Genomic DNA, 17,357 nt, shown 5'->3' with positions numbered 1-17,357 from the left:
CAATCCTAAGCCTGCTTACCCTGCCATGCCCATTTCTTCCCACAGACACCACAGTAAAGGCTCTTGCCCAGGTTTTCCCCTTGTAACCTCTGCATCCAGACAAACCCTGGTGCTTCCCCATGTGGCTCTGTATGTCATGGCATGTGCCCTCTTCTTAGGAACGGAGAGTAATAAACCATCTTTTCCATGGTAATCATCTCTTTTTCTGTTGGCCTCAGCATAACTAAATAATAAAACCTACATTTTAAAACAAGCAGGTGATGAGAATGATTAATGTATTTTAATTCATTTTTTTGGCTTATTTTCTTTCTTTTCCTGTTTTATTTATTTTTTTGTAGTGAAAGCATTTAAAAAACAACTTGGCTTTGGCTGCAAACAGAGTATTACAGTTTTTATTATACCCATGCATATTTTTCTCTTTTAAAATCTGCTCATTTGCCATGATAAAAGTATACTCACACCTGGTATGTGGCCATAAATATTATAGGTGAATTGCCCTAGTGTTACTGACTGCCTGTGTAGTTGCTAATACATCCCATCTTCTGTTTTTAAGCCAAAGAGTTTATGGACATAGAGCTTCTATCAAATATTTAATAACATATTCTCATTAGTATTGCCTTGTAAACAATCAGTAATCCCCCTTGATCCATGTTAATGAGCCATGCATTGTTTTTTTCCAAATAATTACTTTTCAACATTTGTTATTAACGGCCATTTTTGTATTGTGATCTAATATCACAATATGAACAATTTCAGCTTTTCTGTAATTTAACTATTTTGTGGCCTATTATAAGGCCAGTTTTTTGTAAATGCTACATTAGCTTTTAGAAGAAAGTGTATGTGCTGCTTATATGGAACATACTTGGTTTTTCATTTAAATAAATTATAAATTAAAGTATTATGTAGCCTTTATATTTTAACCTTTTTTTCTACATGGTTCTTTAAAACCTGGAAGCTGTTTCTCCAAAGCTGCATTATTTTTTTCTTTTCCAATTTTTCCTTATAAAGTTTTATTGCATAGTTTTTACTTTAAATATTTTGTAGCTATGTATTTTTCATATAAAGGTTTATGCCTCTAATATCTTCATGGTGAATGTATCATTTTCCAATATAAAATGACAGTCAATTTTTTCTGAGCCTGTGATAATTTATTTGCCTCAAAATCTAATATAGCTGATTTTAATATTATATTCTTTCTTTTGTTTGCCTTTACACAATATATCTAATATATCTTTGGCAGTGTTTTTTGTTGTTGTTGTTGTTCTTGTCTTTTTATTATTATTATTTTTACTTTCCGAAGTCATATTCCCTTTTGGAAATAACATGTAATTGGACTTTGGACTTTAATAGGAGAGTTTAACCCATCCAACTTCAAAACTTTCAAGCCTGTTTTACCTGAAAAGTTTGTCCACTTGCCCTTTCAGTTTCAATTAGTTTTTTTCTTTTTTTAATTTATCTTTCTCTCTCTTCCTTTTCTGATTCTTCACGGACTCTAATTTTATTACCCTTTTTGCTAGTTTTTTGTAAAACATCTTAGTTTCAAATCTAACATACATTTGAAATTAAATTACATACAAATTAAAAAATAAATTCCAATAATCAATTTAATAAATAAAATAGTGTTTTGATACTAACCGATGTAATTCTGAATATTAGTATTATTTTACTTTGCTTCCTTCACCCCTCGTTCACTTCTCAGCTGGATAATAGGGGATTGTTATAATCTGGAATTTGAGGCCTAGATTATTATTATTATTTTTACATGTTATATATTTTATTGCAATAATTACTTTTGTATGTTGTCTCAACATATTTATAACATTTTATTCAACTTCTTTTGTACCAATGTTTTTTTTGTTTCTGTTTTTGTTAACATCTTTATTGGCGTATAATTGCTTTACATTGTTGTGTTAGTTGCTGCTGTATAACAAAGTGAATCAGCTTTAGTCTTTTATTTGAATTCATCTCTTAGCTGGATTTATGCATATCTTTGAGTAATTTTTTTTCATGGAGACTCTTTGTTATTGCATTTTTATTTTAAATTCTACCTTCCTACTTTCCTCTAAATTAGTGTCCCTCCCTTGTCAGTCTGTTAAATTTTCACCTCATATATATTTTTTTGCACCAGAGCCAACATTTTCTTAAGTTATATTAAGCACACAAAACAAATGCTTTAAAAAAAAGTGCTTTAAATTTCTGACAATAAACTTTTCCAAAAATACATCCTTGCAGCTTAAATACTGTTATTTTTCTCTTATGTAGCATTTGTTACAATACCCACATATTTTTATATCTGCTTATCCTGGTAAGGAAAATGTATCCAAACATGGTATTTGTCCATAAACATTGTGAACCATCTGACTCTATTACAGTCTCCCCTCAGATGGATTTTGAGCCAGAGGAATTATGTATGTGCAGAGCCAAGCCTCTATCAAAATTTCTTACGTCCAAAAGACATTTATCTTTTGTGGCTATCTTGTCTTTCAAAAAGGATCATTGAAAATATTCAATCTTCCCTTGCTAGACACAGCGCAAACAACAGCAACAGCATGCAGCATACAATGCTCCACGGCTTCTGATCACAATCCCTCCCCACTGGTACTTCATATCCCTGAAGGGCAGCAGCACCTTCCATGTCTGCCACTGGCTGGCATGGAATAATAATAATGCTATTTCTAGAATGAACAGAGAAAAAGAAAAATGCGAGAAATTGGAGGATTGAGTGATCTTGTATGTTCTAGAAAGCAGCTCTTTCCTTCACATTACGGGAAAAGAAGTTTAGTGTTGTAGTTGGTACAGACATGGGGCACTGAGGCCTAGAGGCTCTCTCTGGCAGAACAGCGAAGGCTAGTGACCTTTAGGTTTACACGTTAGTTATCCCTTGTGATAGTTAATTATATGTGTCAACCTGCCTGGATCAGGGGATGCCGATTTATTTCTGGGTGTGTTTGTGAGGTTGTTTCCAGATATGATTAGCATTTGAATGTGTGCACTCAGTAGAGTAGATGGACTTCCCCACAGTGGGCATCATTCAATCCGTAGAAGGCCTGAATAGAACATAAAATAGGAAAGAGAAACTTGCCCCTTGATCTGGGACATCTCATCTCATCTTTTCCTACTCTCGGACTGGGATTTACATCACCAGCTTCCCTTGAGTCTTAGGTCTTCAGACTTAGACCAAATTACACCACTTACTTTGCTGGGTCTCCACCTTGTAAGATGACTGATTGTGAGTTTTCTCTGCCTTTGCAATCTTCTGAGTTTCCTACAGTCGTTCTATGTATCTACATCTATCTAACCTACTGGTTCTATTTCTCTGGAGAATACTTCCCTCAAAAGGCAAAGTATCACTCATTAATTATATTTCCTATTTCAGTTCGAAGAAACCTGTAATTTGTGTAGATAATACTGGTTGTCTTGATTTGGGGGGTTATGAATGCCCATATTTTAATATTTTTTTGGATATCATACTTGGAAGTTGGGGAGACTTGATCAAGCACTGCTAACAGAGGAGATTCTGATGCTTGTGTTCATCACTTTTACGTGCAGCACAAATCCTAGGCATGTTTTAGGTTTCTATAGTAACACTCCATAGTTCACATTGCACTATCATCATCCAGTGATTTAAAATGGGATGTGTTTTTTACCTGTTGATACCTACCAGCTTCTGGTCCCTGTTTTCCCACAGCTGGTGTTCCTTAACCCCCACCCACAGCACAGCAGATTCTAGGACAAGCCGGATCTAATGAATTCTAGCCTAACCTTCTGACAGTAAGCTTTGTCACCTGTGCCACTGGTCTTGCTATAGTTTTGAAAATTTTGCCTTTGTTTCATTCTCACATGTGAGTTATGGCAACTGGGCCTCTGCCTTTTCCTCTGTGGCTTCAAATCCCTCTCTTGGTTACCTACCCAGTACTTTAAATCCTCTGGGTTTACTTATCTCCTAAAACAAGGAAGGGATTGTAATTCTGCTCTGTTCAAAGCCTACTCCTTGGTCTAAGGAGGACATTCAGCTGCTGCCTGGATGCCCCTCTTCCTCTGCCTCCTTGCTGGACCTTCTAAACCTGGCCCTCTCAGCAAGCTTCCTCTGACACCGCAGCATCTAAAACTACCATCTATTATGATTTCTTTTCAACATTGTACTCTACTCCCAAAGTGTACTTTTTCTAATTCCTGGCAGCAAGCTCTATTTCAGGATTATGGTTAGACATGGGTCAAGGTCAAGATTTTTCCAGGATTATCCAAACCCTATTTCCTGGGCCATACCTGGTCATATTAAAAAATGATAACGTGTCACATAAACAAGACATTCTTATCTCTGGGTTACGCTTGATGTTTCCCTCCGTCTCATTCCAACCAAATCCACAGCTAATCCATCCCTAACGTGGTGGTTGCACATCTAAAATATATTTCTAATTTCACTAGAAGACCCTAGATGAAGTCACCATTACCTTTTACCTAGAATAAAATAGCCTCTAATGTACTCCCCAAGCCTACTATTTTCTGTGCCCCCATATCTTCTCCATGGAGCAGACAAGAGGATCCAGTCACTCCCCTGCTCCAAACCCATCAGGCCTCCCCCAGCCCATTGTTTTAGCATATGCTTCTAAGCCTTTGTTTTGATTCATGTCTTCAGCTTCAACTTCTTTGCCAGTTTCTCTCCCTCTCTCATTCATTACATTCCAGCTATACTGGACTGCTTTCTAGATTTTGAAGATATGATTTATATCCCTGTCTGGAACCCTTTCACCTTCACTCCTGTGGACAAATGGCAGCAAATTTATCATTTAGGCAACAGTACCTCCTCAAATAGGATGCCCTCAGAGGCATCCCTACTGACCTCCCTGTTAGATTACTGTTATATTCTCGGAGAGCATCCTGTGCTTTTTGTTGGTAGTATTTCTAACTTTAATCAAATGTATTAGTTTAAATACTTGTCTGATATTTGGTTCCTCCATTATCCTGTAAACTTCACCATGGTGTCTGTTTGGTTCATCACTCCCTGACTAAGGCCTAGCAGTATCTTGTACAAGTAGAGACTCAAACATATTTGGTCAATGAATGAAGAAAAATAGGTGAACATGAAATGTAAATGAAATATTAGCAATTTACCAATAATATTAACTATTTCTTATTAAAAATTATATGCTTAGTGACAATGCTAGGTTAAAATGTTAGTCCACAAGGAAGTCTAACAATATTTTCTTCATATACAGAAAAAAAGGGGGAGAGTGTTGGGGGTGCGATGTAGTTTAGAAACAATGATTTTTTTTTTGAATATTTTTTTTAACATCTCTACTGGAGTATAATTGTTTACAATGGTGTGTTAGTTTCTGTTTTATAACAAAGTGACTCAACTATACATATACATGTATCCCCATATCTCCTCCTTCTTGTGTCTCCCTCCCACCCTCCCTATCCCACCCCTCTAGGTGGTCACAAAGCACTGAGCTGATCTCCCTGTGCTATGAGGCTCTTCCCACTTGCTATCTATTTTACATTTGGTAGTATATATAAATCCATGCTACTCTCTCACTTCGTCCCAGCTTACCCTTCCCCCTCCCCATGTCTTCACGTCCATTCTCTACATCTGTGTCTTTGTTCCTGTCCTTCCGTCTTCATAACCTTTTTTTTTTTTTAGATTTCATATATATGTGTTAGCATATGGTATTTGTTTTTCTTTTTCTGACTTACTTCACTCTGTATGACAGACTCTAGGTCCATCCACCTCACTACAGAAAACTCAGTTTCGCTTTTTTTTTTTTTTTTTTTTTTGTGGTAAGCAGGCCTCTCAGTGCTGTGGCCTCTCCCGTTGCGGAGCACAGGCTTCAGACGCGCAGGCTCAGCGGCCATGGCTCACGGGCCCAGCCGCTCCACGGCATGTGGGATCTTCCCGGACGGGGGCACGAACCCATGTCCCCTGCATCGGGAGGCGGACTCTCAACCACTGCGCCACCAGGGAAACCCAGTTTCATTTCTTTTTATGGATGAGTAATATTCCATTGTATATATGTGCCACATCTTCTTTATCCATTCATCTGTCAAAGGACACTTAGGGTGCTTCCATGTCCTGGCTATTGTAAATAGAGCTTCAATGAACATTGTGATACATGACTCTTTGAATTATGGTTTTCTCAGGATATATGCCCAGTAGTGGGATTGCTGGGTTGTATGGTAGTTCAATTTTTAGTTTTTTAAGGAACCTCCATACTGTTCTCCATAGTGGCTATATCAATTTACATTCCCACCAATAGTGCAAAAGGGTTCCCTTTTCTCCACACCCTCTCCAGAATTTTTTGTTTGTAGATTTTTTGATGATGGCCATTCTGACTGGTGTGAGGTGATAACTCATTGCAGTTTTGATTTGCATTTCTCTAATGATTAGTCATGTTGAGCATTCTTTCATGTGCTTGTTGGCAATCTGTATGTCTTCTTTAGAGAAATGTCTATTTAGGTCTTCTGCCTAATTTTGGATTGGGTTGTTTGTTTTTTTGATATTGAGCTGCATGAGCTGCTTATAAATTTTGGAGATTAATGCTTTGTCAGTTGCTTCATTTGCAAATATTTTCTCCCATTCTGAGGGTTGTCTTTTCATCTTGTTTGTAGTTTCCTTTGCTGTACAAAAGCTTTTAAGTTTCATTAGGTCCCATTTGTTTATTTTTGGTTTTGTTTCCATTTCTCTAGGAGGTAGGTCAAAAAGGATCTTGCTGTGATTTTTGACATAGAGTGTTCTGCCTATGTTTTCCTCTAAGAGTTTTATAGTGTTCGGCCTTACATTTAGGTCTTGAATCCATTTTGAGTTTATTGTTGTATATGGTGTTAGGGAGTGTTCTAATTTCATTCTTTTACATGTAGCTGTCCAGTTTTCCCAGCACCACTTATTGAAGAGGCTGTCTTTTCTCCATTGTATATTCTTGCCTCCTTTATCAATAATAAGGTGACCGTGTGCGTGGGTTTATCTCTGATCTTTCTATCCTGTTCCATTGGTCTATATTTCTGTTTTTGTGCCAGGACCATACTGTCTTGATTACTGTAGCTTTGTAGTATAGTCTGAAGTCAGGGAGCCTGATTCCTCCAGCTCCATTTTTCTTTCTCAAGATTGCTTTGGCTATTTGGGGTCCTTTGTGTTTCCATGCAATTGAATGATAAGTGATGGACCTAGTTAAGAGAGTATCAGCCCTGTAGACATACCAAAGCTTCTTGAAATATTTAATTGTTCATATAAATATTTTTCTGTTTTTGGAAGGGTGCAAACATCATTTTTATTCCTTTATACATGATGGTGAAATAGATGTAAAACCTTATTTTACCAAAATTCATATAGCAGGTAGGGAGATGCAGTTTCCAAAGAACCTATGGAGCTCTGCATCATGGCTCATGAGACCTGTAAAGTCAGCTGCTCTCAGAGAACCAACTAGTGACCCCTGTTTGGCTCCCTGTGCTTTTCCTTTTCCCCTACCATAGATTCTTGCTTCTCATCCTATAAACACTGGTTGAGACTTCTTGAAGGTATTAGTATGGCTTTGTCAAAATGCAAATTCCTGGGTTTTACTTCAGAAATTTGGATTTGGTCATTCTGAACCGGGGCCTCAATATCTGAATTCTTACAAAAATCACAGCAGGTCCTCCTTATGCTGATGGCCTACAGAAAACACATTGAAGACTCATCAGCTACTTTTGTTGTTTTTCATCTGGCCACCTATTATCTGAAGTTAGCACAAGCATTCCTTTGCCTAAGGTCACCAGATTTTGTCACTGAAGCAGTTGCCTCTGTATAGTGTCAGCCTTATTTAAAAGAAGCAATGTTTTCCACAAATTAGCATTCATTAATTTAGTATTACTTTTGAGAACTCATAATATATTCATTTTTTATTTAATTTTTAAAAAGGCTTAAATTCTTTTATTTAGCTGTTAATTTAATGAATATAGACAATATGGATTCAATTTTTGGATTTTTATATAAATTTTTTATTCTACCACTTTGATAGTACAGGTTAAAATGCTTCCAAAGAATGAAAAGAAAACATGACTTAATAAACTTTAAATGAATTTGGCAAGAAAAGTAAATGTCCATTAATTTGTTCTTTAAAATTGTTTTAATAGTTCAAATATACAGATAAAATTGGCATTATGTTAGAGTTTCATGGCCATATTGTGCTGGATTACCTCCAAGAATCCCCTTTCCAATCAAAAATGATGATAGAAATGTGGTTTTACATCAGCCACTTGACTAAAATATCTTTACTCATCAGTCTTCTGAGAGCCAAACTGCAGGTGGTCCTGAATTTACTTTAGATGTCTGCTACTATTCTCCATTTGAAATCTCTTTCAAGCAAAACAACTTAAAGGAATATCAGGAAGCAATTTGTTGGAGATTATGTCTTTATTTTAATCAACATAGAGAATTAACTCAATGACTGTAATACATCATCTGGATTCAGCTACATTCTGTGTGTTTTCTTTGTAGATGAAAGACTGAAATTTTTGGCAATTCATTATGTCGTATGTTTTATTCTGTTTTTAATTAAATTGAATCTAAATCAATTATTATTTTTCACATTAAGTACTATTCTTTACTCCAATTCAAGACATATAACCTTATGTTCTATCTCATAATCATATACTGTCTGGTACAATTTTTCATACTTCTAAAAATCCTTATAAATTATTCTACATTTATGCTTTGCAAAAACAAAATTCAACCTATATTTATTTAATTTAATTATCTATGTCAAAACTAAAGCAGTGTATATTTATTTACTTCCTTTCAAGATGAGGAAATAAATATAGTTTTGGCTCTACCTTCCAATTTTTAATTGTATAATCTGCATGTTTGGAACAACTTATAACTTTTAAACATTGTCTATCTTTTCTTTCAAAATGTTTTATGTCATTTTCCTTGTTTTACACCAAATTAGAATTATTTTTGCAGTTATATATTTAAATGCTTAATGATCCCAGACACAATTAAATGGCCTAATTCTTATTCATTTAAAATAAAATGTTTTTTCTTGACTTTAATAGAACTAAAAGCTCATTGTTAAAAAGAAATCAAAAGATGTAATAAAAAAATGAAAATTTTCTGTAATCCAGAGAAAAATATTTGTGTTTTTGTTTTCAGACTTTTTTTTTTTTTTTTTTTTACTATATATGTAAAAAGCTTTCTAGAGTTAACCGCAGCATTTCACTCCCTTTGTAGTTACATAGCCTGCTTTTCACTTAGCAATGAATCAAGGCTATCTTTCCAGATCATTATATATCCTTACATAGCATACAAGTGTCTTTATATGTACATACAATATATCTAACATTCAATTAAAGCATAATATGCAATTATATAAATATATCTTTCTGTTTATAATCAGTAATTTTATGCACATTTAGATTTGCTGATGGTTTTTGCTATTATAACCAATACTGTGATAAACATCCTTAGTTTTACATATTGGTTCAATTAATTCCTTAACCTTTAATTCTGGAGGAAAAATTGGACCAAAGTTATTCATTTTAAATTGTGGTATATGGCTCTAGAATGTTTGCAAATGGTTGAAAAAAAATGTAGGAGAGTGCTGCTTTGTCTACACTATGGATGTTGTATGATATAAAGTTTTTTATCTTTTAAAATCTGAAAACAATTTTTTAATTTGGAGTTTGATTTGTATTTTGTCGATTATATGTGAAGATTAATTGGGATAGACTACATAATATGCAGGACTTTGTGCAGAATGAAAGTCCAGGGACTTTGTTGAAAAAAATATTAAGAATTTCAAGATTTTGACAGCAGAATATTATACCAAGCATGGTGCCTTTATAAGCTTGGGGGTCTGTGTGATTCAGACTTATGAATCTGGTCCCAGCCTTAGCTTTATAAATGCATGTTAGCCCTTTTAATTTGATTTTTGACTACTATTTATGAGTGGTTTTCACCTAGTTTTTAAAATTCTAGTATATCTTTTTAGTGATTTATAAGAATTTTTATATAGCCCCATGCCCAAATTGTTGAAGCATTATCTAATTTTTCTTATGTGTTTATGACTTTTTGTTAACATTTAAATTACATTTAAATATTTAATCTTCTTATAATATGTCCTACTTCGGGTTAGATTTTAACTATTTTCTTTTCACCAAACTGGTTATTTAATTGAGTTGATATCATTCATCTTTTAATCGATTTTTTACCCAGTGATTAGACATGCCACATTTTTCACGTGCCAATAGGAATATAGGAACAAATTTCTAGATTTTCTATTCAGTTTCATTGATCTAACATACTGTACTTTCCTCCAAACCACACCATTTTAATTACTGTGGCTCTATGATTCTTTTCATTTGTCTTCCTTCAAAAATTTTCTCTTATTTTCTTACTGGTTAATTTTCTAACCTGTATTTTTTAATTGTTTCATCAAGTTGGTAAATGGAACCCTTGGGATTCTGATTACAAAAACAATGAATATGTTGATCCAACTGAATAAATCAATGTTTTTAAACGTTAACTTTTCACACATGAAACAAGGTATAAACCTCCATTTATTTAAGTCTTTATTCATGTACTTCAGTAAAATGTATCTTTTTTCTTATGGGCCTGGCACACTCTTAAGTTTATTCTGCTTTTAGATTTGATCTTTTCAAAGGGGGGAAAAAAACCCAGGTTGTTTTGCCTTTTAATTTTGTCAGTGGTCACCATGCTGTTTGCTTCTGGAGGTCTGTTTTTCACCTTTACCCACACTATGCCAAACGGGAAAGTCCACTGTGGACCAAATCACGTTCCCTTGTATTTCGGCTGCCAATTGAGTTCATAAGGAAAGGATAGCTTCCAGTACTTTGACAGCCCAGAGAGAATGTCATTTACAATTTGCAGATGAGTGACTTATCTGCTACAAGAATTTGGTTGAATTCTCCTTAAATCTTCTTCTATTTAGTGGGCTGCATTTGATCATTCACTCAGAACCTAAATTTAAGGGATTGGCAGTGTGTAAGGTTTTATTACCTCTTCAGTTGTTTAACTGCCTGAAGAGAGAGGAGGAGAGCTACACTCGAAGACCACCAGAGCCTAGGGAATTTTATTTTTAATATTACTTCATCTGGTACTGTATCCACTACCTACAGCAGAAATGTTTAATATAGGTTACTCTTTCATTTTGTTGTGAACTTGCCATATTGGTAAGAATTTTGAAAAGATTAAAAACAAAAAACAAAAGCCTCTCTGCTGGCTCTCTCTTTGTTGCATGGATGCATATTTTCTCTGCACTTGTACCTTTTTATCCGTAGGCCTTCATTTATGGACTCTGGTCTAAGCAATTTGGCTGTACTCTTGCACTGAGGCTTTATATCCCTCTTCTAATGAAACTCCTTGCTATTAGCCAACTGCCAGATCAGAGAAGCATGACAAAGAGTGTCCCTTTGGGTACTTTCCTGTCTAGCTAGTCTTAACTGTCTTAGGTCAGTAGTCTCTTGTTACTGACCTGTGGCAGGGAGTGATGCCTCAATTATGACACACATCTTCAGCCCTAAATCCTTGAAACTAAGGGATAGTAAAGAGAGTATTATAGGATTTGAAATTAGTATTTTGATTATCATTTTGTCTTATAGATTTTACTTCAAGAGTCCATCTGAATTTTTTGATAGCATAAGACAGACACTTTTATTTTTAAACTTCATTTGACCAACAAATAGGGCATACTATTTTAATTAATTCCCTAATGTCAAACTATTATTCCACTGTGAAGATGAATCTAAATGTGTTGTAGTGTATTTTTTTAGTGTACTAACGGGTTCTATTTGTGAATGTATTTATATTTATTTATCTATTTATTTACTTTATTGAGGTATAATTGATGTATCATATTATATCAGTTTCAGGTGTATAACATAATGATTTGATATTTGTATATATTACAAAGTTATCACCACAAGTCCAATTAACATCTGTCACACACACAAAAAAAACAGAATTTCTTTTTCTTGTGGTGAGAACTTTCGTGAATAGCTTCTCATTGACAAACATAACCCTCATCAATTTTTATTTGTCTGGAGTCCTTAATGGACTTTTTACTCACCTTATTTCAGGAGCACTGTGCTTTCACCTAAAAATAGATACAGACATTCCCTAATGTTTTATTTTTAGTTCTCGTCTCTTTCTCTGTATTTCCTATATACAATTTCATCTAGTTTTGTGGCTTCAGTAATCTCTGCTTTGTGCATAACTCCCAGATCTTACTATCTACTTTTGCATTTGCTATAGGCTCTGGTTCATGATGATGCTTTTAAGTCAAAGCAACATGTCCCAAACTGAGCTCATTATCTTTTACCTTCCCAAATCTACTTCTCTATTTGTTCATTCACCTGTTCATTTATACATTCATTCATTGTTGTATTTATTGAATACTTTCTTTGTATCAGGTCCTGTTGCTGGATGTACGTTAGTGAAAATGGCAGACAAGCTCACTCCTCTAAGGACGTTTTCACAGAATCAAGAGACATGCACACAGCAGCACACAAGTTAGCAGGTAAGTGTGGGATGGCATGATAAGTACCAAGTCACAATGAGTTTGGAATAGAATGAAAGAACAAGGGAGCACCTAATCTTGACTTGGGTGTCAGGCAAAGCTTCTTAAAGAAGTTAACATCTAAGTTAAGTGCTAAAGCTTGAATAGTACTTTAGCCATGTAAAAGAGAGAAGAAGAGAGTGTTCCGGGTAAAGAGGACAGTAAATATAAAAGTAAGAAAGGTAGTGGCACACGAGCAAGCCTAGAAATAGAAAATAGTTTGTTATAGCTGGACTGCACGGGGTATGAAGTAATGAGTTTTCACACTGGAAAGGTAATCAGGAGCCAAATCCTTAAGGGCTCTTTAAGTTGTGTTAAACAATTTATACTTTATCCTGAAGGACAGAGAAAATATTGGAGGATTAAAAAGAAGAGAGTTATATGATCAAATTTGAACTTAGAAATATCATTTTGACTGCAGTGTGAAGGTTACATTGAAAGGCCAAAGGCAGAGGAAAGAACAGTTAGAATCAAATGAGAGGAGATTAAATCTTTGATTGAAGTAGCAACAATAGAGATGGAGAAAAGTTAAGGATCTTAAACTATATTTTGAAGGACATGGTGATTTCATTAATTGGGGCTTTAGGGGGAGAAAACAAAGATTTCTGGCTTGAGTAATGGGATGTATAAGGATATCTTTGTGTGTGTGTGTCTTCTTCTGACACTTCTTCTGACCAGCTGGGTGTCCTACAATTCAGTTAAATTCTTAATACTAACTACCCCGGAGGTAGAATCAGACTCCACAGGTTTAAGGGCTCAGTCCACAAATCTGCCCTCACTTCAGATTCCAGTTGCAAGTACTGAGTCACCAGATTATCCACACTTCTTTCCCATTAAGCAGAAAGTCAGGGGTTTCCACAATATGCCCCCTTCCATTTTCCAGGCTCAATAATTTCCTAGAATAACTCACGAAGATCAGGTAAACACTTTACTCACTATTACTGCTTTATTATAAAGGATGAGACTCAGGAATAGCCAATGGAAGAAAGGCATAAGGCATAAGGCAAGCTTTAGGGGAAGGGACACACGACCTCTCCAGGTGTACCACCCTCCTAGCCCCTTGACACGTTCACCAGCCCAGTAGCTCTCCAAACCCTTTGATGAGGGGGTTTCCTGAGGTTTCATCAGTCACCTGATTAGAATAAAAGATGCTCCTATAACCCTTATCACTCAGGAAATTTCAACGATTTAAGGAGCTGTGTGTCAGGAATGGGGAACAAAGACCAAATATTTATTTTTTGTTATACTACAACCTTCTCCTGAGAAATGGAACAGAAGAAGAGGAGCAGGTTAGGGAGGAAATTTTGAGTTCAATCTTAGACATAATACATTTGAGTTTCCTAATGCATTTGTAAGCATAAACAATCAGTAGAAAGTTAATGGGTCTAGTGTTTAAGAGAAAAATCTGAACTGGAAACTTTGCCTTAGTGATCCTTAGCACAGTAATGGTTATTGAAGCCATGAGACTGAATGGAGAATGCCAACAGTGAGTACACTTCATGAGAAGAGAGAGGATCCAGATGTGTATTTAAGGGCTCAACCAAGAAAGGGAAACCTACAAAGAAGATGGTGGGGTTATCAGAAGAGTAACAGGAAGAATCACGGGACTAAGCTAACATATTTTGAGCGTGTGTGTTCACTGAGCATTGAGTGCAGTTAGCACTTTGTATGGGTTGGTTTTATATAAAACCAGAGAGTGTGGAGTCAAGAAAGTCACAAGAAGAAAGTGTTCAACACAGATGAATCAAACTATAGAGCTGAATGCAACCAAGACATTAACTATGGTAGAGACTGAAGTGTGTTTATTGTATTTAGTGCAAGGAAGTCATGGAAAACTTGAGAAAAGCAATTTCTGAGGAGTATTGGGAGCAATAACCGTATTACAATAGGTCTAGGAAGTAATAATGGAAGGCAAGGAAATGTTTCTCATGGCTATTGCTAGGAACCCCATTATTCCAAGCATCCAGAATTGAAAACTTGACTTCACCTTGGATCTGTTTCTTTCGTCTTCTGATGTGAATTCTAATTGCACAAGGACTTTTGCTTCTCTCTTGCTTCTCTTTGTCATTGCCTCTAAGAGAGACACTCTTGTTCAATCCTGGGCTCATACTCCTGCACCTCAAATCCAGTTCCTATTTAGGGAAAATCATACTATACCTATTATTTAAGGCCCAGTTCAATTGCTGCTTATTTGATTAAATCTCCCAATAATTTCATACTCAAGCAATCTACTTTTCTCTAAACTCTTATAACACTTCATAGGTACGCTTTTATAATATTTATAACTTTCTGCCTTGAGTGTGACCACCCACATAATTGTCTTATCTTCCTTCCTACATGTTAACTTCATTAGAGCAGAAGTCATATTTATTTTTACTTCATACATAGCTCTTAAAACAACATCTAAGTACTTATTTTGTTTCTGCATGATTTTGAGCTTTTGGACCTTGGGCAACTCCCATCTAGGTCTTCTGAATATTATTCCTTCCAAAAAATGATGATAATATTATCTGTTCTGCCTATTTAATATTATAGAATGATTTTCAGAATTTAAAAAAATTAATGTTTTTGAAAATGCTTTGAAAATGGTAGCATATATACCATTAAGATATAAACAATTTATTATTTACACTGTTATTACCAATGCAGTGTAATAGTGTTTTTATTATAGTAGTGATGCTAATATGATTGTTCTATGTTAAAAATTGCTAGTCTATTTAGTTATGCAGCAATTCAGCCAATTAGTAGTTTAAAGTTTAATTTCTTCAATTCATGGCATATAACACCTGGGGTGAAGTGTCTGCCAACTTACTTTGATGAATAATTCAAGAAACGAATATTTACTCAGAGACCATTTTTTCCCCTAGGTGTTTATATTAGGAGATAGCGCTGGTGATTTTAATCGTGTCTTAAGCCCCATTCATCAATTTATTGCTCTTTTACTTTTTTAAGTGCAAAATTAATGTGTGCTTATTATTCAAATGCAAACCATTCTTAAGAGTATACATAAAAACTAAAACTCCAATTCCCGGAAATAACCACTGTTAAAAATATTTGGTATGTTTATTTCTAGAAATTTGTTCTACATGCACACATATTTTTATTATTGTCAATGTTATTCTCTCTATATCTCTCTCTTTCCTCACCCCTGTGCTTGTATATATGTATGTATGTGCATATGTATGTATATACACACAAAGGTATATATATATGTGTTTGTGTGTGTGTGTGTGTGTGTATATATATATATATATATATATAAAGTGTACATATAGATTTTGTGGTAGGCATAATAAAGAGCCCCCAATGATGTCCACACCCTATTCCTCAGAACATGTGATTATGTTACCTTACATGACAAAAGGGATTTTGCACATGCAATTAAGGTTAAGGATCTTGAGATGGGAAGATTATCCTGAATTATTTATTTGGGCCCAATACAATCTCATGAGTCTTTAAAAGTAGAAGAGGAAAGCTGAAAAGTGGGTCTGTGGAATCTAAAAAATAATATGAATGAATTTATTACAAAACAGAAACAGACTCACAAATATAGAAAATAAACTTATGGTTATCAAAGGGGAAAGGAAGGAGGGTAAATTAGAAGTGTGAGATTAACAGATACACACCACTATATAAAATAGATAAACAATAAGTGTTTACTGTATAGCCCAGGGAACTATATTCAATATATTTTAATAACCTATAATGGAAAAGAATCTGAAAAAAATATATATGTATATAACTGAATCACTTTGCTGCATACCTGAAACTAACACAATCTTATAAATCAACTATACTTCAATAGAAAAAAAAAAAAAGTGAGTCAGGTGAATGCGACATGAGAAGGACTTGACCTGCCATTGCTGGCTTCAACGATGGAGGAAGGGGGCCATGAGCCTAATAATGCCGTGGCCTCTAGAAACTGGACCCTGCCCTCAGTTTATAGCAGGAAAATGCAGATCTCAGTCATGCAAATATGAGGCACTGAATTCTGCCAACAAATTGAATAAGCAGGGAAAGGGAATCTCCCCTAGAGCCTCCAGCAAGAAAGGCAGCCCTGCTGATACTTTGACCCTAGCCTAAAGAGACTTAAGTATGACTTCTACAGAACTGTCAGATAATAGATTTGTGTTGTTCAAGACACTAAATTTGTGATAATTTGATATGATAGTGATGGATGACACACAGATATAAATGTATTTCTGTAGCTATTTACATAGTTTTGCAACCTAATTTTTCTTAAAAAATATACATGGACACCTTTTCATGTCATTTACAAAAAGGGCTCACTTATATGCACAGCTTTGCTCGTTATGGGTGTAATTTTGTAGAAGAAATTGCTAAACATAGAATAGCTCACACAAAGAGTGGATATACCACTTTATCAGATGCAGCCAATTTGCCCTTCAAAAAGGTTCTTTCAACTAACATTTCCACCAATAATATATGAGAGTGTCCATATTTCCACATCTTAGCCCAAACTGGATATTATCAGTTATTTTAATGCCATGGCCTTTACCTTTTCCAGGAATCAAAACTGCTTTTATGACTACTGAGTGTCATTATTCATTCTTTGAATCTCACATGTATTCTAATGTGACACATTAGAGCAGTGGTCCCCAACCTTTTTGGCACCAGGGACCAGTTTCATGGAAGACAATTTTTCCACTGACCGGAGTGGGGGAATGGTTTGGGGATGATTCAAGCACATTATATTTATTGTGCACTTTATTTTTATTATTATTACATTGTAATATATAATGAAATAATTATAAAACTCACCATAATGTTGACGGGGCGGAGGTCAGGTGG

Source organism: Pseudorca crassidens, chromosome 13, assembly GCF_039906515.1.
Source record: "Pseudorca crassidens isolate mPseCra1 chromosome 13, mPseCra1.hap1, whole genome shotgun sequence".
In the NCBI taxonomy this organism is placed as follows: Eukaryota; Metazoa; Chordata; class Mammalia; order Artiodactyla; family Delphinidae; genus Pseudorca; species Pseudorca crassidens.
Note: the sequence above shows the minus strand (reverse complement) of the source record.